At 40.6% G+C, this 25,220-nt stretch overlaps 1 long non-coding RNA gene across 1 annotated transcript; it reads right to left on the reverse strand.

Moving 5' to 3' along the window:
- Positions 1 to 1,390: 1,390 nt before the first annotated feature.
- LOC132369976 (uncharacterized) lies at positions 1,391 to 5,088 on the reverse strand. Its single transcript, XR_009504502.1, has 2 exons — positions 5,024 to 5,088; positions 1,391 to 1,690 (listed from the first exon to the last, which is right to left on the reverse strand). It is a non-coding gene; the product is annotated as an uncharacterized LOC132369976 (long non-coding RNA).
- Between the last annotated feature and the right edge of the window lie 20,132 nt (positions 5,089 to 25,220).

Below are 25,220 nucleotides of genomic sequence, written 5' to 3' on the forward strand. Positions count from 1 at the left end.
ATTTTCAGAAATTCATTTCTTCAACAAATGTTTTTGAAATGGACACTCTGTGTCTGATTCTGAGTTGAGTGGGGACATAAAAATGAGCAAGACAGACATGACTTCTCCCTTCATGGAGCCTACAATCTAGCATTAGTGTCACAGCCAATCCAGAACTTAGCTGAAGAGGCCAAAGTCATTGCATCAAAGAGGATATGGTTCAACCACACTCAAAAATGTGAGATAAAGGGCCTTTCACAAGGAAGGTAAAAGGAAGTCAGAGTTTACTTCCTGAAAGTGTTCATTAGGTAGATTTTGGGTGCTTAGAGAGATGATTCAAGAGGCTAAAGTCAACCATCTTTAAAGAGGATACCTAGCCTTCTGTATGCAACAGTTAAGTAAGTGTGTGATGATTTGTTCATTTAGAGAACATTCTTATCTTCCCTTTTTAACAAGTGAAATTTTAACTGAGTCAGACATAGGAGGTCTGGAGTCTATATTTTTATAACAACTTATTCATAACAATAATGAGAGCCAGAGTCAGTCTGAATAATGTACCTAAACCACTGTCTACACTGGGGAATAGGCCCCAGGCCATTGGTGTCTGGAGCACTTGTCAACAGTCCCATATCTAAATCTCACAGGGTGGTCATGTTCTCATTTATAATAACCTATCAAAATGATTGTTAGAATTCTTTGAGAAAATGTAGTCAAATACACTATGAAAATTCTTCTTATATAATCCCTCCTAAAAGCCCTGTGTTAAGATTTTCTTAAGCTCAAAGAGGCACCATTTTAGAGTAAAAAGGAAGTTTCTACCATCTGGTTTGAAGAATAAAATTTGCCTTTGCAAGGGTCTATTATTTTTGGAAGGAGCTCTTTAGCACATTTAGCTTTGCAGATGTTAGGTGAGCATTCATTCATTGTTTGCTAGTTTTTGAGAGGAAGACCTGAGTGGGATCACTTTAGGTTGTTGGCTCAAATAGATAAATACTCCAAGGATTGAAATGGGTTCTGTTTGAGTTTGATCCAAAGGCTCAAATAATAAAATCCAGACATCGTTTCTTTGCATCTCTCAGCTCTGCCTCTGTCATGAGTCGTCCTCAGCCTCAAGCTGGTCTCCTTCCTGATGGTAAATGGCTGTAGCAGCTCCAAGCCTCACGTGACCAAATATGGTGATGGACAGAAAGCCTTTCTTTCCATGAATCCCAGAAAATATCTCCTCAGAGCTCACTGGCTCTGCTTGGATTGTGTGCCCCTCTCTGAAACAATGGCTTAGGGGAGGAGTGATCATGCTTCTGACTGCAGATAGAGCCAATCATTCCCAAGCGCAAAATAAAATGAGCAGAATGGTTTCCCAGGGGAAACTTAGGGCACTCTTACTAAAAGAAGAGAGACTGAATACTGGACCACAAGTGATAGATGTCCATTTATTTGGGGAAAGATAAATTCCTGTGCACATCATTTTAATACAAGGTAGATTGAGGTTGGCCAAGTAAAGGTGTAGGCAAAAGGCAAGAGGGCAAAGGGCATGGGGCAGAGAGAGGTTGATTCTGAGGAGAAGGATCTGGGAAGGTCACTTAGACTTGAGCACAATGGGAGCTGGTCACTCAGTTTCATCTTCAGGAACCCTGCGTTCCAGCTCCTGCTCCCCCACTGGCCTGTCATGCCATATACACCAACTCGGTTCTCCTCCGTAGAGATTCCTCACCTACAAAATAAAAATGGTCATCGTAAACTCTTAGGCTCCTCCAGCTCTGACCTCATAGGATTCTCGCTGTGGCCTCCACTGTTGGTGCCCTCCTCCCTCTGCCCTCAGGTGTCCTGATGCCTATGCATCCCTTACAGTGTGATGCCTCAGCTGGTCCTGCCTTCTCTGTATTCTGCCCTCTCCCCTGACATCAACGAGCAGGTAACTACTTTACTGTGAGTAACTCCCAGCTGAGAAATGAAAGAATCTTTGATATGGGATTGTCATTTGCATTTTGACAAAAGCCTTCTAGAACTTACGCTTTAACACAACAGATTTATTAGAGTGATGGAAATTTAGATATTTTGTTTTTAACCAAGTGGGCTGTGGGTCCTTTCTGAAATTATCCATGAACTTGGCTGCCTTCACATACAATTAGCCCTAGAATCATTAAGGAAAACCAGACTTGGAGAAGCCAAGCTTTCAGACTTTAATAGTCATATAATATATTGGGCAGTGAATATATTAAAGAACTTGTTGTACAAACGTTGGTAATTCCTCTTTGACATAGGAGATTTGAGTGAGCTAAAGTCATTTCCCTGAAACAAACATGGAGACATTAAACTGTGTGAATTATGAGGTTGTGCTTCCACAGAGAGTAAGTATCTGGTGTGACTTGGAGAGAGCATGAAGGAACAATGGAGGAGATGTGGAGGGAAGCTGCATTCCAAGTCCCTTTAATAATATCTCACTGACCTTCAGCATTGACCTACAGCATGGCTTCCTCAAGACACAGCCTGCTCTTCCCCACCTCTGGGGCTCTGTCCACATGATCCTCCTCTTGGAATGTCCTTTCCTCCCATCCCAGCTCTGCTCTCCACACTATCCTCTCTTCCTTTCAAATTTCATTATAAATGTAGTCTCCCATAGGAAGTCTTGCCTGATCTCTCTGCTGGAAATGATACGAATACCCCTGAACTTGCACAGCACCTTACCTCCATCTCTACTACATCAGTGATGAGAAAGTGCCCTGCTGAAGGAGATCTCTGCTCAAACTGCACAGTCACAAAAAGACTTGGCTCTGGCATTATGGTAAGCCTCATTCTGGACCTTGTTGAGAATTGGGCCTGGTTAATGCCTGCCTAAGTGACAGAAGGCTATGATAAGGTCCAACATCAAAAGGGACTTTTCCATCACTTTCTGTGCCTGTGATAGGCAACCTCTGAGACAGTCTCCAGTGATTTCTTCCTCCTGGTATGCACGGCCTGTGTAATCTCCTCCCCTTGACCCCTTGAGCATAAGTAGGACATAGTGACTCCTTTATAGTGAACAGAATATTGAGAAAGTAATGAGACGCTGAGATTAGCAAGATTAGGATTAGGAAAAGACTCTGGCTTCCACTCTCAATCTCTGTCTGTCTCTCTGTGTGTGTCTCTCTCTCCCCTTTCTCTCTCTCTTTCTCCCACTCTCCCTCGGAGGGCAGCCAGCTGCCATGTTGTGAGTTTCCTACAGAAACATCTATGTGGCAAAGAACTGATGTCTCTGGCCAAAGCCATGTGAGTTTGGAAGAAGACATTCCCCCAGCAGAGCCTTGAGATAAGACCACAGACCTGGCTAACACCTAGATAGCAGCCTGTAAGAGACCCTGAGCCAGAAGCTCAGCTTAGCTTCTCAGCTAAGCCACATCTGGATTCTTGACCCATGGAAACTGTGATATAATAAATGTTCCTTATTTTAAGTCACTAAGTTTGGGGTTAACTTGCCATACGGCAGTAGAAAACTCATACAGTAACTAATCAAATGTGCCTTCCAGAATCCTACATTTTTTGGAAAAAACTTTTCCTTCTTGCCCTGTATCTGTCCCTCACTCTACAAATCACTCTTTGGCCTTGTTATTCTTCAGAAGTCTACATTTTTTCAGGTAATATGCTGGTCTAAGGAATTAAGCTCAGAATTTGATGGTCCCCATGAAATTGACTCTTTTCCAACAAATTGTATAGGTATCCGAAACTCAGAAAAATTCTTTCTTGTTAAAAATATAGTCCAGGGAAGTTGGACTATTTTATAGATAAAATATTTTATAGCTATATTTCCCACATAAGTCTATTTTCTGGCCCATCAGTTCAGATAGATACATATTTCATATTAATAAGCCTGCACTATGAGAAGAAGAACAAAGTCTATTCAAATGTCTTGAAACAGCTGGGAAGTGAAAGCTTCTTATGAACCCAGCAGATTCCCAAGTGAATCACTTTTGGGGCATTAGCTGACATTTCGAGCATCCTTTTCAGCTATTCATCATGCTCTTCCACAAGCCCCAGCATGACCATCATTGGTGAGTGGCTTCGGTAGCTGAAAAGCAGGGGGCCCAGCCCTATAGGAAAGGTCCCCAGGGTGCCTCTTAACTCATAAAGGTCACAGCTACTGCTGGAAGAAGAGATACTACTGTCATTGACAGGAACTCTATTAATATTTCATCGAAGTCCTATAAGGCTCACTTCTGTGTCTGAATCCCTCACTGGTTTGGTATCAGACATTAGATCAGTTCACTTCAGCCTTCAAATTACTAAAAATTAACCCATGGATCCTTAGTCAAATCAACTCCAAAAAACATTTATTGTATATCTGTCTGCTGGGTGCAGTGCAAGTTGGAGAGCAGAGAACGATGCAAAGATAACCAAAGCACAGAGGTTTTTCCCACAAGTTCAGAGTCCACACAGACCTGAAAAAAGGCTCAACAATAGCTCTACAATCAATGACCTCAAAGAGCACCAGAGCTGGAAGCTGAAGACCTAGAGTCTTAATTCCAGCTGTGCCAGCCTCAGTTTTTCCATCTGTACAACAAAGAATTTGGGCTAGACCACGGATTCTGTAGGAGGCAGGATTCTAGGAAGGGCTCCCAAGATTCCCACCCCCTGGTGTTACATGCCCTATGGCACCCTCTCCCCAAGAGTGTGGGAGGGATACATGTACGTGATGGCATCTCACTCTCATGATTAAGTTATGTTGAAAGGAAGAAATGAAGGGATTTTTAAAGATGTAGTTAAGGTCCCAAGTTAGTTGCTTTTCCAATAAATCAGAAGGGAGATGGAAAGCTAATGTAGATTTTGGAGTGCCATCTTGCCTGCTAATTGTAATGATTGAGAATGTCTGCCTGGAGCATCATAATGAAAAGGATTCAAAATTTGCACCTAAGTTTGGCTACAAAAATTGTCATCACTGATTAATAATGTCTGCCATGGGTATTTATCAGTTAGGACTCCTCTGATTGCAAGCAACAGGAAACATCACATAAATTGGCTTAAGGAGGGGAAAAGAATTGTTATACCTGGTATTTATTCAGGAAATACTTACCGAACCCTACTGAGTGGTGAACATTGTTCTAAGCACTGAAGTTACCACAGAAGTGAAGTCCTTGTCCTCACAGAGCTCACATTATAGTAGCTTATTAAAATGAAAAGTCCAGGGATAGAGTTGGCTTCAGGCATTGATTCAGGAGTTCAGTGTATAATCTCCATGTTATAGCCACTTTAGGCTTCAGGCTTATATTCTCTCTGCTACACATCAAACAGGAAAAGATTATTCTTCATCTGGTTACTCAAGCAGATAGTCCAAGATTCCCTCTTTTTAATGGTCCTGATTGAATAGGCTTGGGTTGTACAACCATCCCTAAGCCAATCGCTATGCCCTGGAAAGAGTGGTGTCCTACTGGGTTAAGCTGGATGTTATGGACCTCATGTCTGTGTCCCTCCTCCCTCCAAATTCATATGCTGAAGCCCTAACCCTCAGTTTAATGGTATTTGAGAACTACATGATTCAATAGATATGAAACACTTAGAACAGTGTCTGACACATAGTTCATGCTTAATATATGTTAGCTACTATCATTATTATTCATACATTCACACATTTGTTGAGAATATATGTTCCAAGAGCTATCTTAAGTGCTAGAATTGCATAAATATATATATGTCAGTCTCTTCCATGGAGAGCTCAACACAGATGCTTTAATTGCAAAATGAGATCATTATTACAATAAGAGAAGAATGAAAATGCTTTGGGAGCCCAGAAGAGGGAGCCTAATAACATTGGAAGAATGAGGGAAAACTTCCCAGAGAAGGGAATATTTCAACTGCACCTTACCTTCATAAGCCATGTAAAGAAGAAGACTGAAGAGAATTAGAGAGGTGGGTAAAACAATAGAAAATTTAAAAACAGCTATATCTTAAAAACATTGTGCAGAGTGAAAAAAATAAGAATGAGATTTATAACACTAAACAATTTCTATAGTATAAAGACTTGGACACAAAATGACAACCTGCATTTTGCAAAAATATACACATAAAAAATGTTTATGAAACATACTTAATAAGAGTAGAGAATTGGAATTAAAATCATAAATAAAATTTTAAAAGAAAGAGAAAGCAAGGTCATGAACACTCAATGGTGATAATGTACCATCAACTTAAAGCCAGAGAGGGAGGGAGGAAAGGGGTACACCAGGGAGAACAAAGAGACAAACCACAGAATATGTGAGAATTTGCATCTGAAATTCTGGAAGAATCATATCACTGCTGGTAGTATAAAGCCTCTGGTTATTTGATCTGAATTCTCAAATGTAATGTTACAGACAGTAAACACATGTATGTGCACACATACACACATGTCTAAATGTGGAGAGGAGCCTGAACTACCTTACCTGGCCCTCTTATGCACTTAGAAATAAGTGCCTCTTCCCCTGAACAGACACAGACAGTGACAGGCACACAGCTCAGCAAGCAAAGCACAAGCTGGATTTTAGCACCACTCATGCCCTCAGCAGGGCACACTTGTGCAGGATGCAACTACACGACCCTAAGAGGTGGCCCTACAGTAGTTATTCCCTTTCCTCAAGCCTCCAGGAAAAAAAAAAAAAAAAAAAACTGAACTGCTCTAAACTACATACAAAATGAGCAAGCAAAAGCACAGAAGGTGTAGATGGTCAGAGCACTCCATATGGGCAAATCCAAGATCACTGAGCCTCAGAGCGGGAAAGTTGGTTGCCAGCCTCAGTCTCCAGCATTAGAGCACCCCTGGGCTTGGGAAAGGCTGTCTCTTACAAAGCAAGAAAACATCCCATCATCTTCAGATGGAATGTCTACAGAGCTACTCTAGGAATGTCCAGGTCAGCAAACGACTCTTTAGCCTCAAATTATTTTCCCTCTACCCAAGACTATTTGACCCAAATACTGCCTTTCTTTCTCTGGCGTGGGATCTTCATGGAGGAGTTTTACCCTGTGACCTAACGTTTGAAGAATGGGACGATGTTAACTTGTGGCAAAGGGAGAAGAGAGTGATGGAGGATGGGATGTAGAGGGGTTAACAGTAACAAGCAGCCTGAAGTACGAAAGAACAAATAATAATCAAAGTGGTTTAATTACTTGAAAAAAAGAGTTCAAATTTTGAAAAGGAACTTTGCATCTGACAACCATGGTGCAGTGTACAGTGTATAGGACTAGAGCTTTTACATCTATGAGTTCACAGGATCTTCACAACAATCCTGTAGAATTGGGTACTGAAATCATTAGTAGTGCTGGAGGAGGAAGAAGGGAAGGGCCATCACAGGCGAGGGGTGGGAGGGTTCCAGTCTAAGGTAGAGAGGTCATGGCCAGCTCCTTACCAAAGGACAAAGCCTTTTTAACTGTAGCGGGACAGGACAGGCAATATCACCTGGGTATTAGGTCACAGAGCTGCAGACCAATGGATCTGTATTCTAGTCAGCTAGAGGGGACTTGGACCAGTCTATTAACCATTCTAACTTTATTTCCTTAAATGGGATGTAATAATAATATTCACATTGTACGGTTGCCAAGAGGGGTAAAGGTTTATAAAGTGCTTAACGGAATGCCTATCACATAGTAAGTGTTCAATAAATAGAAGCTATTATTCATGTATTCAGTAGGTATTACTGAGGGTTTATTTTGAGGCAATCACTGATCCAAGCCCAGAGATACAATGTTCAGCAACAACAAAAAAAGACATGGTATTTGTGCCCATAAAGTACACAGCCTAGTGGGGCAATAGGCAATAATGAAATGATCACCAAAAATATTAGTTGTGAATTATTCTAAGGGCTATAAAATCACACAGAGACAAAAGATTGTAAAACTGGAAATAGCACAAAGTGAAGGAATCTGAGATTTATTGGTCCAGGGATACCTAATCTAGAAAGGGTCAGGAAACAAAGCAAAATTTGGGTTGAGATGTGGAAAGTGAATAGGAGCTAACAAATGGATGTGGAGAAGCACTCTAAAGAGAAGAATCAGCATGTGGCAAGTGCCTGTAATGGGAGAGGACATGGTGCAGTCCAGGAAATAAAAGATGAGCGTGGCTAAAGCATGGAGGTAGAAAGAGTCGTGTAAGATGAAGCTGGCATGAAGAGGGCTGAGTAGGCAGGTGTTGTGCCCTATGGGTCCTGGTGGGAATCAATGAAAAGCCACCAAGGATTTTCATTCTATTAAGGTTGACTTGTCAGGAACATGAGACAGAGTGGGATAACATGTTCACATGAGGTTTTGACAAGATGGCTCTTGCTATTTATGTGGAGAATAGATGAGAAGGAAAAGATAGAATGGATACTGGGAAATTGTTTTGCAATGATAGCAGTGGTCCAAGTTAGAGATGATGATGGCTTGGGATAGCAATAGAAGAAATAGCACAAAGTGAAGGATTTTCTGAGATTTATTTAGTAAATTGAATTGACAGGACTAAAGGATGGATTGGGTATGGAGCGTAAGGAAAAAGGAAGAATCAGGAATGTCTTGCAGGTTTTTGGAAGAGCCAGTTGCTGACATCGGGAGCACTGGAAGAAGTCCCAATTTGGGGGAAAGATAATACATGAATTTCTTTGTGGCCAAGTTGAGACTAAAACGTCTTTGGGATATCCAAGTAGAGATACTCTGCAGATATATGTTTCTAGAGTTCAGAGAGAGGTCTAGGTTATGGATATGTACTTAATAGTCACTGGCATGTAGAAGGCAGGAATGAGATCATGTAGGGTGAGGATACAGAATAATTTTTTTTAAGTGGCTTTAGGCTACACCCTAAGGAATTCCAAAATAATGATTGGGTAGTGGAGGATACATCAGCAAACGAAAGTAAAAAAGGAATATTCTAAGCTAGGAAGAAAACCAAGAAAATATTCAGCACCAGAAGCCAAGTGAAGAGAGAGTCTGAAGGAGTCAACATTATTCAATGCTGCTGAGAATTTTGTAAATTGTGTCATAAATCACAGGTCTATTGTTATTCAACAGCTTAAAATTGCACACCTTTAGTCAAGATTTTAAAAATTAAAGGCTTAAAAGTTTAAATTATTTGCCTAAGTTTATGCAGTCAGGATGTAGTGGGCAGGGTTTTAAATCTAAATCTTGCACCAAAGCCCATTTTATGAAGGTTCTCAGGCTCTACTGTCTTCCTTGGGGATTAGATATGAAGGTTCCTCCCCACGGCACTGTGATTTGCAAAACTAGAAGAACCTGACGCTCAGAGCTTAGCAGCAACATCTGCCTCCTCTCCTCCCAGGGACTGCACATCTCTATAGAAGAAAATCCTCCGTTGTCTCTCTGTAAGTAAGTAGCAGAGAGATTGGCAAAAGAAACATGATTTAACTCAGTGGTAGCTGTGATTTCATCTTGAATCTAGACTGGGATCAAGTGCATCTGGGAAACAGGCAGAACTCCTGACCACCGTCTCTTTTCAGAACAGCTGCTGAGAATCTATAGAAAAAATCTTTTTTTAAAAAATGGATCTTTATTGGAGTATAATTGCTTCACAATACTGTGTTAGCTTCTGTTGTACACCAAAGTGAATCAACCATATGCATACATATGTCCCCATAGCCCCTCCCTCTTGAGCCTCCCTCCCATCCTCCCTATCCCACCCCTCTAGGTCATCGCAAAGGAAGGAAGGAACCCAACACACACACACTCACACATACAAAAAAAACTTAACTCAGAAATAGTCTTATTCACAATTCTGAGTCCAGCAGAGTAGCTATTGCTCAAAATTCATTCCCATCCCAACCTGCTAGGTCCCAGGAAAATACTGGATGTCAAGTCTGAAAAACCCAGTTTTATCACTTTTTCCCTCCTTTCAACACTCAGCTTCTCTCTCAACCCCTTCCTTAGGACTGTTAAGATCATTTTACTATGGTTTATCCTTGTTCATGTCAGATACCCTGTGAAGCCCATGACTCCCAGCTCACCCCCATCCGCTAATTCTCATGCCTGTCTGGTTCTATCACATTTTCTGAACTCATCCTCCACCTTTCTCCTTCTGCAATCATTTCACTATGACTCTGGAACTCAAGATCTCTTATCAGCAAACTCCCCTGTATCCTCAACCTCTTCGATAATATTCCCCTTCACCTTCGTGCTCTCACTGAAACCTGGTTCTTCCTTGAGGACACTGCAGTTATTTCTAATGATGGCTCTCTTCTCTTCCACTCCTGTAGCACTGGAGCTGGAGTTGGGGTACATACCCTCCTTATTGCTTCACTGATGCTTCAAGATCATTCTCTCTCCTTTCTCATCAACAAAATTAAAGCTCTGACTCTCACATCATGAAACTGTGCCTACACTACCCCTTGAGGTTGCAGTCACTTTCCCCACTCCTCCAAAGCCAAGTCACTACTCTTCAGCTCTTAAGATGTTAGCTTCTGGTCACTGTCATTCTCCCCCACACAATTCCTGTCATAGGTCTCATAGGTCAATATCCCCATAGAAAATCCTTCCCATATTCTGGCCACTCAGTATTTTGGCCTCCTCTCCACCATCAATCTTGTCCTTTTCTGGTCCTGCTCCAGGCCTATTTTTTTTTAATTTATTTTGTTAAAGTATAGTTGATTTACAGTATTGTGTTAATTTCTGCTGTACAGCAAAGCGATTCAGTTATACACATATATACATTCTTTTTCACATTCTTTTCCATTATCGTCTATCACAGGATATTAAATATAGTTCCCTCTGCTGTACAGTAGGACCTTGTTGTTTATCCATTCTATATGTAACAGTTTGCATCTTCTAACCCCAAACTTCCACTCCATCATTTCGCCACCCTCCCCTCCCCCTTGGCAACCACAAGTCTGTTCTCTATGTCTGTGAGTCTGTTTCTGTTTCATAGATAAGTTCATTTGTGTCATATTTTAGATTCCACATATAAGTGAGATCATATGGTATTTGTCTTTCTCTTTCTGACTTACTTCACTTAGTATGATAATCTCTAGATCCATCCATGTTGCTGCAAAAGGCATTATTTCATTCTTTTTTATGGCTGAGTAGTATTCCATTGTATATATGTACCACATCTTCTTTATCCATTTGTCTGTCAATGGCTATTTAGATTGTTTCCATGTCTTGGCTATTGTGAATTGTGCTGCTGTGAACATAGGGGTGCATGTATCTTTTTGACTAGTTTTTTCCAGATATATGCTCAGGAGTGGGATTGCTGGATCATATGGCAACTATATTTTTAGTGTTTTGAGGAACCTCCATACCGTTTTCCATGGTGGCTTCACCAATTTACATTCCCACCAACTGTGTAGGCCTGTTTATCAATATTTGCAACCCTTGCCTAACCACTAATTCAAACACTTCACTCTCTAACTACCTTCTGAGCCCCAACCTCAAGTTCTTTGACTGCCCCCGAAACTTTAATCTATGTATTCTGCTACTTTTTCACTGCCCCTCATATCTTGTTTTCTCCTTATCTTCCATGGTCAATCATCATCATCATCCTCTTGCATACACCTTCAATTCCATTGTCTCTCTCTTGCTTTGTCATATTTACTTGGCTAAATCAAAGTTCTAATTCAGTCCAACTCACTGGCTTCTCTGCAGTGGTATCCATTCAGCCAGTAGAAGGGGGACATGCTCCCATGCTGGCTGATACCACTTTACCCTCTCCTTATTCTCAAAGCTCCAATTGCTGTCTGGCAACCATACTATATTTCCTTAGCCTATCTACTCTCTTGGACAACTATTTCATCCCCTCTCTTCTCTCCTTAAACTTCTAACACTGCTGCTTCATCCTTACTCATAGCTAATGAATTTGATCATTTCACATAGAAAATGAAAAAGAACTTCCACAACTTTCCTTCACCACATCTACCCACCTGCCTGATTCTGGACCCCTAATACTTCTGCCATCCCTGTCACGCCCATGATCCTATGTAAGATCAACCCCTCTATTTGTATACCAAATCACATCTCCTTTTACCTAGTCAAGGACATTGCTCTTCCAATTTTCCCTTCTCTTTCTTGCATCTTCAGCTTCCCCCTTTCTATTGGATCATTCCCAATAGCATACAGATATGTTATTCTTTCTCGCAACATTAGTATAACAACCCCCCCCACCCAAAAAAAAAAACCCTTTCCTTTCCATTCCTTTTCTTCTCTTTAGAGCAAAACTCATTGAAAGGGTTGTCTAAACTCACTGTGTCTAAATTTTCTCCTTCCATTCTGTCTCCAATGAGGCTTTTGTCAAAACTGTCTATCTCAAGGTCACCAGTAACTTCCACATAGCTAATTCCACTGGTCAATCCTCAGTCCTGATCTTACTTCATCTTTCATTAGCAACTTAACACAGTTGATGATCATCTTCTCCCTCAAGCACTTTCCCACTTGGCCTCTAGGACTTTACACTTGCCTGGTTTTCTTCTGACCTCTCTAGCTGCCATGTCTCAGCCTGATTTGCTGGCTGCTCCATATGTCCCAGACCTCTAAATGAAGGCAAGTCCTAGGGCTCTGTCCTTGAACCTCTATTTTTATCCATATACACTCAGGGCTTTAATATCATTTAGATGCCTGTAACTTTCATATATCTAACCAGAGCCCCTCCCCTTTAGTCTAGATTCTTATACCCAGTAGCCCACTGTATATCTCTACTTGAGTGCCTACTAAATATCTTAAATTTAATGTATCTATTACAAATCCCCAGATTTTCCCCCATAAAACCTGCTCATCCCACAGTATTTTCCATACCATTTAATGGTAAATTTATCCTTTCAGTTGCTCAGGTCAAACACACTGGAGTCATCCTTAATTCCTACGTTTTCCCACATCCAATCTGTCAACAAATCCTCTCAGATACAGCCTCGTCTTTTGTCTGTATCTTCAAGCTATATCCAGAATTTTATTGCTTCTTACTATTTCCACTGCTATGACACTGATCTGAGCCAAGCTGCCATCAACTCTCCCCCTGTATCACTGCAATACTCTTCTACCTGGTCTTCTACTTCTGCATATGTCCTACAAGCTATTTGCCACACAGAATCCAGAGGATCATGTTAAAGCATAAGTCAGTCCCTCTGCTTAAAACCCTTCAACGGGTCCTAATCCAAGCTTTCTACCACGTGCTTCAGAGCTCTGCAAGGCTGACCCATCACCTCTCTGACACCAGCACCCACTACTCCCTCACTCTGCTTCAGCCATGCTGGCCTGCTTGCTGTTTCTCTAATATGACAAACTTGCTTCTACCTCCGTATCCTTGCTCTGGGTATATTCCCTCTGCCTGGAATTATTTTCTCCCATATTTTGGCCATCCCCATTCCTTCACTTCCTCCAGATCTTTACTCAAACATCTCAAATGTTGACTTCTCATTGAGGCTTGCCCTCAACACCCTATCTAAAATCCACCCTCCCACATGCACATTTCCTATCCCCCGTGTTAGCTTTATATTTTTCTCCTTAACAGGAGGAAAATTACTATAACTTCCTATATATTTCAGTTGTATTAAGCCATGAGCTTGATGTAGACAGGGATTCTTATCTGTTTCCTTTATTGTCATCTCTCTGGAGCCTAGAACAGTGTACATTGCACAATAAGAGCTTAAATGAATAAGTGAATGAATGAGGAAACTGAGTTACCAGGAGGCTTAGTAATTTATCCCAAATTACAAAATTGGCAGCTAGTACACATCAAAGCCAGAACTCAGGTCTCATTTCAGGACCCCCATCCTTTCAAGATGGAGACCTACCCAAGCCAGGGTGGAAAACACCCCATCCCTGTTTGCAGGAGTCTGCCCAAGACTCCCATTCTTCCTGACTTCTTGTGAAATATTCATAATGCCATGAAATAAGCTTTCCCAGTGCCCCTGCTGGGACTTCCCACTCATCTCTAATTTAGTGAATCCAAACAAACAGGACAGAAAAGGAGCAGCTGCCCTATGAGTAGAGAAGCAAGTGAAGAACTTCCTAAATTTCAAGTTGCAATTAACAATTCCAGAGAGCAAAGGGGTTTTAGATAAACCACAATAGCCATTGTCAGTCCTACTGTAAGTATTAAACCCACTAAGAAGACTATGCCTTATCTCAACTTACAGGACCACTGGGAAATAAAGGGCCATTCATGGAAATTGAACTTGATGTAACCTCTCCTTCTGGGCACATTTACCTAGAAATTCAATGTTCTGGCCTGGAAATTTTGTATTCAAACTAATAAAATTCACACATTTTCTGAGCACTAAACTGCATGCAAGTCACTCCCTACTGTTGAGAAATGAATGAAAAGATTAAAATAAAAAATAATACCATTTGTTGAACTTTATGATATGTTAAACTTGAATTAAGAGCTTTAAAATCAATACATCATTTAATCCTTACATCAGCTCTGCAGTATGGTATAATATCCACGATATGACTGAAAATGCCAGTTTAGTTCATCTTCCTAAGGCACTAGGATGAATAAATATCACAGTGAAAATTCTGATCTAAGTACCTCTGACTCTAAAGCTGAGGCCCTTAACCAATGTGTCAGACCACCTTCAGTTAAGAAGATTAAGAAGTTAAGAAGGGGTAAGACTCAGACTCACCCCTTGTCTCCAGTAGCTGAGTTTTCAGGAGAAAAATGGAACAACATCTAACTCTCTTTCTTTTCAAAAAAAAAAACAAAAAACAGTGCTGATCAACTGTAATGATAGATGCTGGTTGAGGAGAAATTTATTCTAAAAGGAGTTAGCTAAAAATCCTCTATGTATAAGGCATTTGCATCATGTTTGAATTATAGGTAAGGTTTAAAATGTTGATACAAGGCAGAGGGAATTCCGGGGGAAGAGATTTTCCTTGAAAAAGACAAGATCTTGAATCAGTTAAAGCAGCAATCTTCATAAGTACAAGACTCTGAAGCTACATTAACATCCCTACTCTCCAGAACAGATCAATAAATACACCCCAAAAGGAGGATTCAGACATTGAACTCCCACACATGTCATCTGTTTGGAATTGTTACAGGAATGAAGAGAGGGCCTGCCCCTAAAGTTCTCCTCCATTTGGCCTGAAGAACTCCATCTCTTTCCCTTAATATCTGTACTTCTGACAGACAGATAGTCAACGGGTTAACAACCTACTTATAAAAGCTAAAAGCCTGTAGGAAAATTACAATCTATAAATCACACCTCACTCTGTATTGATTTACTCCCTTGGCTTCCTCCTAACCCAGCTGAGGGCTAGCATCTGATGCACAAAAGAATACTAATGGGGATGAAGGAGGGGAAAGAAATAGGAAGAGATAATTCTGGAGCCTGGGGTAGACCTCAAGGGGCAGGTCTGAATGAAGTCCTGTGGCTGAGCTGTCAGTCACAGGAAAGAACGAGGCCAATGACAGAAGGACGGGATCGTTAAAAGGGACATAAACCCAACTCAAACTATCTAAGCCAATTAAAGAATTGATTGGATCCTGTCCCTGAACTAAATCCAGGCAGGTTTACGCAGTGGCTGAAGTTGCAGGCTTTGTCACAACATCATCTGAGTTCAGATCCATATCCAAATTCTTACTCACTGTAGAACTTTGAGTATGTTACTTAGCTTCTCTGGGCCTTTCTTCCCTCATCGGAGTTAAGGTGTGATCATAATAACCATACCCACTTCATAAATATCCTATGGAAATTAAGTCGATACATGTGTTATGTGTTGAATTGTGTCTCTAAAAAGATATGTTGGTGTCCTCAGTACCTTAGAATGTGACCTTTCCTGAAATTAAATCTTTGCAAATGTAATTAGTTAAGACAAGGTCATACTGGAGTACAGTGAGCCTTAATCCAATATAACTGCTATACTTATAAGAAGGGGAGAAGAGACACAGACACAAGGGGATAATGCCATGTGATGTCAGAGACCAAGATTGAAGTATGGTAGCTGCAAGCCAAGGAATACTGGGGCAACCACAAGCTGTAAGAAAGAAGCAAGGAAGGATTCTCCCTTATAGGTTTCAGAGGGAGTGTATTAGTTTGCTTGGGCCACCATAACAAAATACCATAGACTGGGCAGCTAAACATCAAAAATGTATTTTCTCCCAGTTCTGGAGGTTAGAAGTTCCAGATCAGGATTCAGCAGATCCTTGATAATAACCTAAACGGGAAAAGGATTTGAAAAAGAATAGATATATGTATATGTATAACTGAATCACTCCGCTGTACACCTGAAACTAACACAACATTGTTAATCAACTATACTCCAATATAAAATAAAAATTAACAAAATAGAAAATAGAAAAAAAGATTCAACAGGATCTGTTACTGGTGAGAACTCTTTTCCTGGCTTAAGGTTGGCCCAGACTCGCTGTGCTTCACATGGTGGAGAGAGAGAAATCTCTCTGGTGTCTCTTCTTATAAGGACACTAATCCTATCAAATCGGAGCCCAACCCTATGACCATATTTAACCTTAATTACTTCTTTATAGGTCCAAACATAGTCACATTGGAGGTTAGGGCTTCAATATATCAATTTGAGAGGTGGGGGGTGGGCTGGGGGGGGACACAATTCAGACCATAACAGGGAGCACAGCCCTGTCAACACCTTAAACTTGAACTTCTAGCCTCCAGAACTATGAGACCATACATTTCTGTTGTTTTAAACTTCCCAGATTATAGTACTTTGTTATGGCAGTCCTAGGAAACTAATACATGTGAAATGCTTACACCAGTGCCTGGTACATAGAATTTAATACATGTTATTATTACAGCTCAGGCACAATTCAGTCCAGGTCCTCAAGGAGTGTCTTCAGGCATTTCTTTCTCTTCACCTCTCAGCTTTGTTTTCCTCCATATTGGCTCACCCTCACAAGCTCTCATGGTGGCCCCTGGGAACTCCAGCCTTAGAAGCTACTAGTGTAGCAGATGCAACAAAAAAACACATCTCTTTCTCAATAGTTCTAGCAAAAGTCCTGGGACTGAATCTCATTGGCCAGAATGAGGTCACATGTTCATCAATGAACCAATCACAGTAGCCAGAGGGATGCAGTGCTTTGGCCTGACATGCCCACCCAGCAGCCATGACTGCCATCAACTCCATTTGAACCACATGGACTGAGAATGGAGATGGATGGTTTGGAAAAGGAAAATCAGGCTGCTAGTACCAGAAGGAGTACCAGAATGCTCCGGAGACACGAACAACAGATCATCATTATATGGCATTTCAGCAAACTGAAGTTTATAAACGTCTCTGAGGTTCTCATTACATTCCTGATGTTATCCTAGTAAGAATTATTGGTTGCAAATAACAGCAACCAGGATTAATCAACTTAAACAGAAAAAGAATTTTCTGGAGAGTCTCTGGTAGTTTTCAAAGCTGAAAGGGAAGCTGGAGAATCAGCCTTGGGCAGGAATGAGTAATGTTAACACTAACCAAGGTCTTGCCTGTGTTCTGTCAGTCAAGGGACAAGGAACATGGATTTGTTCATCCCTCATCTGGGTTCTACGGCAAGACGTGGGACCCTCCACCTTCCTATTTAGAATCCCCGCCACCAAACTAGCAGGGTGTTTGGATGTTGAGCTGGCAAAGACAAAGATTCACTGTAGTTTTCTACTTATTGACAGTGAGGAAGTGACCATGAATCAAGCAAGGCTTTAGAGTCATCCAAAACCTGTGATCAATGTGCGAAGAGACATCTTTAAAACTAACCAAGACTCAAGTCAGAGTGCAACACCAAACCCATAGAATGAGATTTACTTTGGTTGAGGGAACCAGGGAAAGCTTCGTGAGAGAAGTGGCAGCAAGCCAAAAAAGACGATTTTGATGGGAGCAGAAAAGCAGGAGTAGGGCAAACAGGAGATCTCTAGGAGAAGCGACAGCATGAGTAAAGGCATGGAGAAAAATAAGATCGGGCGGAAAAAATAGGGAAGACTTTTTTGAATTCAAGGAATTTGTTTTGTCAGCAGAATCTCAGTGCCTCAAAGATTATCTTTAAAAACAGCTGTTACCCAACAACTACTTAAGGCTTGAAATAAGGAAAACATTCCCACGCCAACTCTGCACTCGAAATAGAAGCTGAAGAGATACAAAATACCGAGGCCACTATGGCAGCCTAGTCGATGCTTTTTATGGAACGAAAAGTTCCATGGACTACTGAAGGCCTCCCTCCTCCTCCTCATGCCATTGTTCTGTTTCTCCTGAGCGCCCACTGCCAGGGTGTCAGGGAGGGAACAAGGGCAAGCAGACATCTGGAACCGCAGCCAGCCTCCAGTTCCCCTGCCCCCCGTGCAAGCGTTCTCTTCCCAGGAGCAACAGCAACAAGAAAATAGCAAAAGTTGCCTCTAGCATTTACTGAGCATTTAACAGGGCTAGAGCTATTCTGGGAGCTTCATGACCACTATATCCTCTATGACAACCCTATTTAGTAGATGCTGTTTCAATCCCCATTTTGCAGACAAAGAAACTGAGGCAGAGAGAGGTTAAGTCATGTGCCCAAGGTCACTTATTGTCTTCCTGCCCCTCACACTGCACAAAAGAATACTAACTGAAATCTCTCAGCATCATAGTTTTTGAAAGCTGAGGTAGTAGAAGGCCATGAGTGAGGGGAGGGAAAGAGCTGAAAGTTATTCAGCCTTGCAGCGTGCCAGATTTTGTGTTAAGCAGTCTACAGAGTCGAGAAAACAAAAACAAACTTAAAGTCTGTTCAGTAAATGCACAACCATGTGAATGTACTTAATGTCACTGAACTGTACATTTAAAAATGGTTATAATGGTAAATTTTATGCTATATATAGTTGCCACAAAAAAAAGGTCTATCAGGTAATGCTAAGTGGCAGGCTAGTGCTCTGCAACCATTAGTCCATTTAATCCTCTCAGCAGCCCTAGGAAGCAGATGCTATTTATTATCCCCAGTTGACAAATGAAAAAATAGAGGCTCCTGGAAGTTAAGTAATTCCCTTAGTTAGGTCACCCAGCTAATGCATGCTTTCAATTCCATTATGCTGTGCTACAGGTAGTACTATTAGTAATAATAGTATAGTGCTGTTAGTATTAATTAGTATTATTAATTAATGAAAGTATTATTATTAGAAGTAATATTATTACTAATAGTACTCTTAGTAGTATTAGCATAGACTCTAGAGGCAGCCAATGTGGTTTTGAGTCACAACTGTATTATCTACTAGCTGTGTGATCAGGGACAAGGTACTTGACCTCTATGTGCCTGTTTGCTCATTCGTAAAAGGGGGATAATAATAGTGCCTCTTTCATAGGGTTGTCAAGTGGACTGAAGTAACATAATCAGTTAAAATGGCTTAGAGTAGTGCCTGACAAATAGTAGGTGTTGAATAAAATATTTTTGCTCCTATTAAGCTTTTCAAGAGGGAAATTAAGCTAAGGGAGCTGTGCAATTTACCTGAGGCCACACAACTAATGAAAAAGTGGGAAGATAGTCTCAAACCTTTGCTGGCCAGGGTGGGAGGAAGTGGACGATCATGGGTGACAGTGTGATACTTCTCCCAGCCATGAATGACCATTACAGAGTGATTTCTGGAACAGATCATAGATCAGTGAAGGCTCAGACATCTTACTGGGTAAGAATCTCTTGGATAAATCTGTAAAAGTTTAAAGCTATAGACATTCTCATCACAAAAATGCACACATGTGAAAAGACAAAAACTTCCTTAATGACGGACTCTCCTTCATGCCACTGTATGTTTTACTTACTCAGTTTAAACAGTAAGCATCAGGGCCATGGGCCATCACAGAGCCCAGGCAGAGATCTGCACCATGCCCACTGCACCTGACCTGTTCAAACAAGTTCCCAGGATTCTTGGGAACCTGAAGTTCCCCTCCCCAGCCACAGAGCCCTCTGGTTAAGAACTCCTAGCCTGGATAACCCAGCCCAAAATCTACTGCCATTCATACTGATTTAGAAAGAACACTCCCAAAGAAATTAGGGCAGTAGTTCTCACTTCTGTTTCTGATTCATTAAGTCTGGTGTGGTATACAAGAATATAAATTTTTAAGAATCTTCCTAAGAGATTCTGATGCAAGCAACTACCTTACATTAAGAATTACATGTTTATGGGATTTACCCAAAGTCATCGGGTAAAATGAGATTAAGATAGGTTGGCCCTAAGAAACGATTCCACCTGAGGAATCCAGACACTAGCCAGTGCTCTTTCCACCTTTCACACAACCTAAAAATATTTTCAAATGAATTAAACTTTTAAAAGTTTTCAAAATATCTATGTAAATAAAAAATTTCTGCAGAGAAAGAGAAAGCTAAAAGGGAATACAACAAGATGTTAATAGTAGGGGCTCTGAGAAAATGGAGTTCTGAGCTTTTTTTCCCCCTTTCGTCTACTTTTTTATATTTTCCAACATTTGTAAAATAAATATGTATTCTATATAATGAGACATCTTGGGAAGTAAACCTTATGTTTAATATGTATATTTTCATATCTTAGTTTCTGGACATTTAATTTAGAACATTAACTGACTTAATCTATATTTTTCTTGGCTTCTTACTTTCAAAAAAATTATAGATGGGTTAGGAGAACTGATATGAATTTACTTGAAAGTGAGCCAAAGCAAAGATAGGAAGGAAAAATGCGGCATTTGATTAGCTACTCTCTGAAGGATTATAGATGCAGGCCTAGAATTTTTGGACTACTCTTTCACCCTTGAAGAGAAAAAGAAATTAATGGTGCAGCCCTGCAAGATTTAATAAGGCATATGTTTTCAGATCTTTGGTGCTTTTATAAGAATGCCATTAGAAACAAAAAGGTCAGGAAGACAGAAGACGCCTGCATCCTGGGAGTGCAGTAACAAAAGAATGATGATCAAGCCTTGCAACTGTCTAGCACTTACCAGTTTTCAAAGGCCATTCATAATAATTAGCAATTGGAAAGAACCCAAATGGCCAACAATAGGGCACTGGCTAAACAAACAGTGGTCGATTAACTGGATGGAATACTTCATAAAGAGAGGCAATGGTGAACTCGCAGACTGAGCTGATTCTGGAAATGTCTGTATGACCTCATGTTAACTGAGAAAAAAATAAAACGCAAAGTAGTGCCTTGGGACTTCAATAAGGCATTTTAAAAGGCCTATCACATTAGCTTCCTAGACAAGATGGAGAAATGAGGGCTTCATTATTAGAGAAAAGAGCTGATGTCCAATTCTGGCTCCACCAGAAACTAGCTGAGTAGCATTAGACTGGTTAAAGGCAATCCCTTATTTATGGAGATAATGCATTTCTGTCTTCAAAAACTTTTTAAAAGCCTGAGTTGGGAAATTAACTTACATGTCATAAAGAGGATTCTGCTCTCAGAGATGAAAAAATATGTAAAATCTCTAATATATTTTACCTTCTTGAAACCATCTTTTCAGACTCACTTCTGGCAATTTATATAATCTTTAATTTTATTATTTTCTTTCCATCTGAACCTGAAGTCTGAAGGCTCAAGCCCAGAGAGTTCACTATTTTTGACATTCCCAATAAATTTTATTTTAGTCTCAATTTGCATTGAATATGAAATATTAAGTTCATTATCACCAATATTAGAACTTAAATCTTTTCCAGTTTCCACACAAGTTTAGCAAACCATGTCTTGGTTTTGTTCTATATAACACTTCTGTCTCAGAGATTCAGTGAAGAATAAATTTAAATGCATGTAAAACTCTTAATTTAATGCCTGACACATAATTTGTTTTCAGTAGATGTACTACATTTTATTCTGGATGCTAATATCAAGATTAATGACAATGAATAATGGTGCAGACAGACTGCAATCTTAAAAATAGAACAGTGTATACCTAGAAGAAGGCCTTTGCTAACAAGCACCAGGGCTTCTGGCTTTGCCCACCATAAAACTTTTATCTCTGCATCAGTAGTGATATACTAGCTCAGGCCATCAAACGTGTGAGTGGGAAAAAGCCAAGAAAGGGAGCAGATATGTTGGATCGTGGAACAAGAACATAGAATAATTTTGCTAAGCTCTAAGGTATGGTTTGAACATACCAAGATGAAAATTAGTGAGGGGAATATAGGACCTTCCACTTATATTTTAAAAGACTAATTGCCCAAAAACAGATTGGAGAAGACATAATTTACTCTGGCATATATGGAAAGGATTTAGAGAACTTGGCTAGCAGGAAGTCTGCTGTGAGTCAATACTATAATTTGACTCCACAAAAAGCTAATATGATCTCAAGGTGAATGTATAGCATTATGGTATTTAGAATGGGTGGGCAAGGACACACTGAGAGTTTCAAGTTTAGTTCTGTACAACTTACTTTAAGAAGGAAATAAGCAGAATAGTGTTTGTGTTTGGAAACGAGTGACCAGGACAACCAACGAGGGCTCTCAACCTTATCATCTGCAGAATTTTTGAAGGATCTAGTCCCAAAAAATGTCTCCGGGATATATAATAGCCTACTTCAAATGCTACTAGCTATGGATGAAGAATGAGCATTTGTTGTGTGGACCATCAAGGTAGGATCAAAGGGCAGAAGGTGAAGTGAGATGGCCCCACGATCAGACTGTTCCAGAAATGAATCACATTAGCAGATAGTAAGTTGACCATCAATGGAGGTGCTTAAGCATAACCTGGAGAAACACCTGGTGGAAAGTAGTAGAAATGTAGTAGAAAGAAAAATGAGTCAATGTGCCCTTTAGAAGATCCCTTCTAATCCTTTTCTCTATTCTAATCTTACATCTATAAGACTTTGAATTTAAGTATGTGAAAATAAGGTGTGCAAGGCTAAAATTGGAAGCAAATATGGAAAGATGTTCTTGTTTAAGTTGCTGATCTCTTAATTTCAAAAGTATTATATTTTAGATACCTTGCATTTGTACTCTCCTCCCCTCGTGATTACTGGGTTTGATATTATATTTTACATCCTAATTGTTTTGTGTATCCCTTAACTGCTTATTGTAGATACAAATGATTTTACTACTTTTGTCTTGTAACCTCCCTACTAGCTTTGTGTGTGGATGATTTCCTACCTTTATTGTATGTTTGCCTTTACCAGTGAGCTTTTCCATTTTGTAATTTTCTTGTTTCTAGTTGTGGCCTTTTCTTTTCCACCTAGAGAAGTTCCTTTAGCATTTGTTGTAAAGCTGGTTTGGTGGTGTTGAATTCTTTTAGCTTTGCTTATCTGTAAAGCTTTTGATTTCTCCATCAAATCTGAACAAGATCCTTGCTGGGTAGAGTATTCTTGGTTGTAGGTTTTTCTCTTTCATCACTTTAGGTATATCATGCCACTCTCTTCTGGACTGCAGAGTTTCTGCTAAAAAATCAGCTGATAGCCTTATGGGAGTTCCCTTGTTATGTTATTTGTTGCTTTTCCCTTGTCACTTTTAATATTCTCTATCTTTAATTTTTGCCATTTTGACTACAATGTGTCATGGTGCATTCCTCTGTAGGTTAATCCTGTATGGGACTCTAAGCTTCCTGGACTTGGGTGACTATTTCCTTCCCCAGGTTAGGGAAGTTTCCAGCTATTACCTCTTCAAATATCTTCTCAGGCCCTTTCTCTCTCTCTTCTCTTTCTGGGACCTATAATGCAAAAATTATTAGCTCACTTGATGTTATCCCAGAGGTCTCTTAAGCTGTCCTCATTTCTCTTCATTTTTTTTTCTTTTTTCCTGTTCAGCAGCAGTGATTTCCACTACTCTGCCTTCCAGCTCACAGATCTGTTCCTCTGCCTCATTTAGTCTACTATTGATTCCTTCTAGTGTATTTTTCATTTCAGTTGTTGTATTCTTTAATTCTGTTTTGTTGTTCTTTATATTTTCTAATTCTTTGTTTAAAACTTCTAATTTCTCACTCTGTGCATCCATTCTCTTCCTGAGTTCTTTGATCATCTTTACGATCATTACTGTGAACTCTTTCTCAGGTAGGTTGCCCATCTCCACATCACTTAGTTCTTCTTCTGGGGTTTTATCTTGTTCCTTCATCTGAAACATATTCTTCTGTCACCTCATTTTGTCTAAATCGCTATTTGTATTTTTATGTATGTTGTAGGTTGATTGCGTTTCTTGACCTTGGAGAAGTGGCTCTCTGTAGAAGACATCCTATGCATCCCAGCAGTACACTCCCCTCCTGTCACCCAAGGGTCCCAGGGTAAGTATCTAGCCTGCATTCGCAAACTCAGCCTGAAATCTGTGGGACTGTAATTTTCTTACTTCTTCTGTCTTTCCCCTGGTGGGTGAGGCTGGTCTGGAGCCTTATACAGGTTTCCTGGTGGGAGGGGCTGGTGCCTGCCCACTGGTGGGTGGAGCTGGGTCCTAGCCCTCTGGTGGGCAGGGGCATGTCTAGAGGTGGCTCTAGGCACAGGAAGTCTTTAGGCAGCCCGTCTACTCATGGGTGGGGCTGTGTCCCCACCCAGTTTGCTTTTTGGCCTGAGGAATCCCAGCATTGGAGCCTACAGGCTATTGGGTGGAGCCAGATCTTGGTGCCAAAATGTCAGCCTCCAGAAAAGCTCACACAGATGAATGCTCCCCAATATGTCTGCCACCAATGTCTATGTCCCCAGGGTGAGCCACAGCTGCCCTCTGCCTCCCCAGGAGACCCTCCAAGACCAGCAGGTAGGTATGGCCCAGGCTCCTATCAAATTACTTCTTTTGACCTGTGTCCAGGTGTACATGAGACTTTGTGTGCGACCTTTAAGAATGAAGTCTCTTTTCCCCCCAATCTTGTGGAGCTCCTGCAGTCAAACCCCACTGGCCTTCGACGCTCTGGGGGTTTTTCTTCCCAGTGCTGGACCTCCAGCCTGGGGGGCCTGATGTGGGGCTGAGAACTCTCACTCTTGTGGGAGAAACTCTGTAATATAATTGTTCTCCAGTTTTTGGGTCACGTACCTGCAGGGGTGGGGTATGAGATTTGATTATATCACGAGTCCATTCCTCCTCCCAGTCTCATTTTGGTTCCGTCTTTATGTCTTTAGTTATAGAGGATCTTTTCTGATAGGTTTCAGTCTTTTTCAACGGTGGTTATTCTGCAGATTGTTGTGATTTTCGTGTGCTCGTGAGAAGAGGTGATCTTAGGATCCTTCTACTCCACCATCTTGGCCGCTCTCTGAAAGATATCATCAACTGAGAGTTTCATGTGCATTAAGGTCCTTCTTCATTTATTCATACTCCCTTTCTCATACCATATAAGAAGTGTGTATGGGGGGGGAGTAAATAATAATCTAGACCAAAGAAAATATAAATTAGAAAAGATCAACTCTAAGAGCAAAGAGTTAGGAACTATATTATATAGAATAACTATATTATTAGGTCACTTAAGTTTCTATTCAGTTACGAAATGAACCAT

The sequence above is a fragment of the Balaenoptera ricei genome, chromosome 8 (genome assembly GCF_028023285.1).
Source record: "Balaenoptera ricei isolate mBalRic1 chromosome 8, mBalRic1.hap2, whole genome shotgun sequence".
NCBI lineage: Eukaryota > Metazoa > Chordata > Mammalia > Artiodactyla > Balaenopteridae > Balaenoptera > Balaenoptera ricei.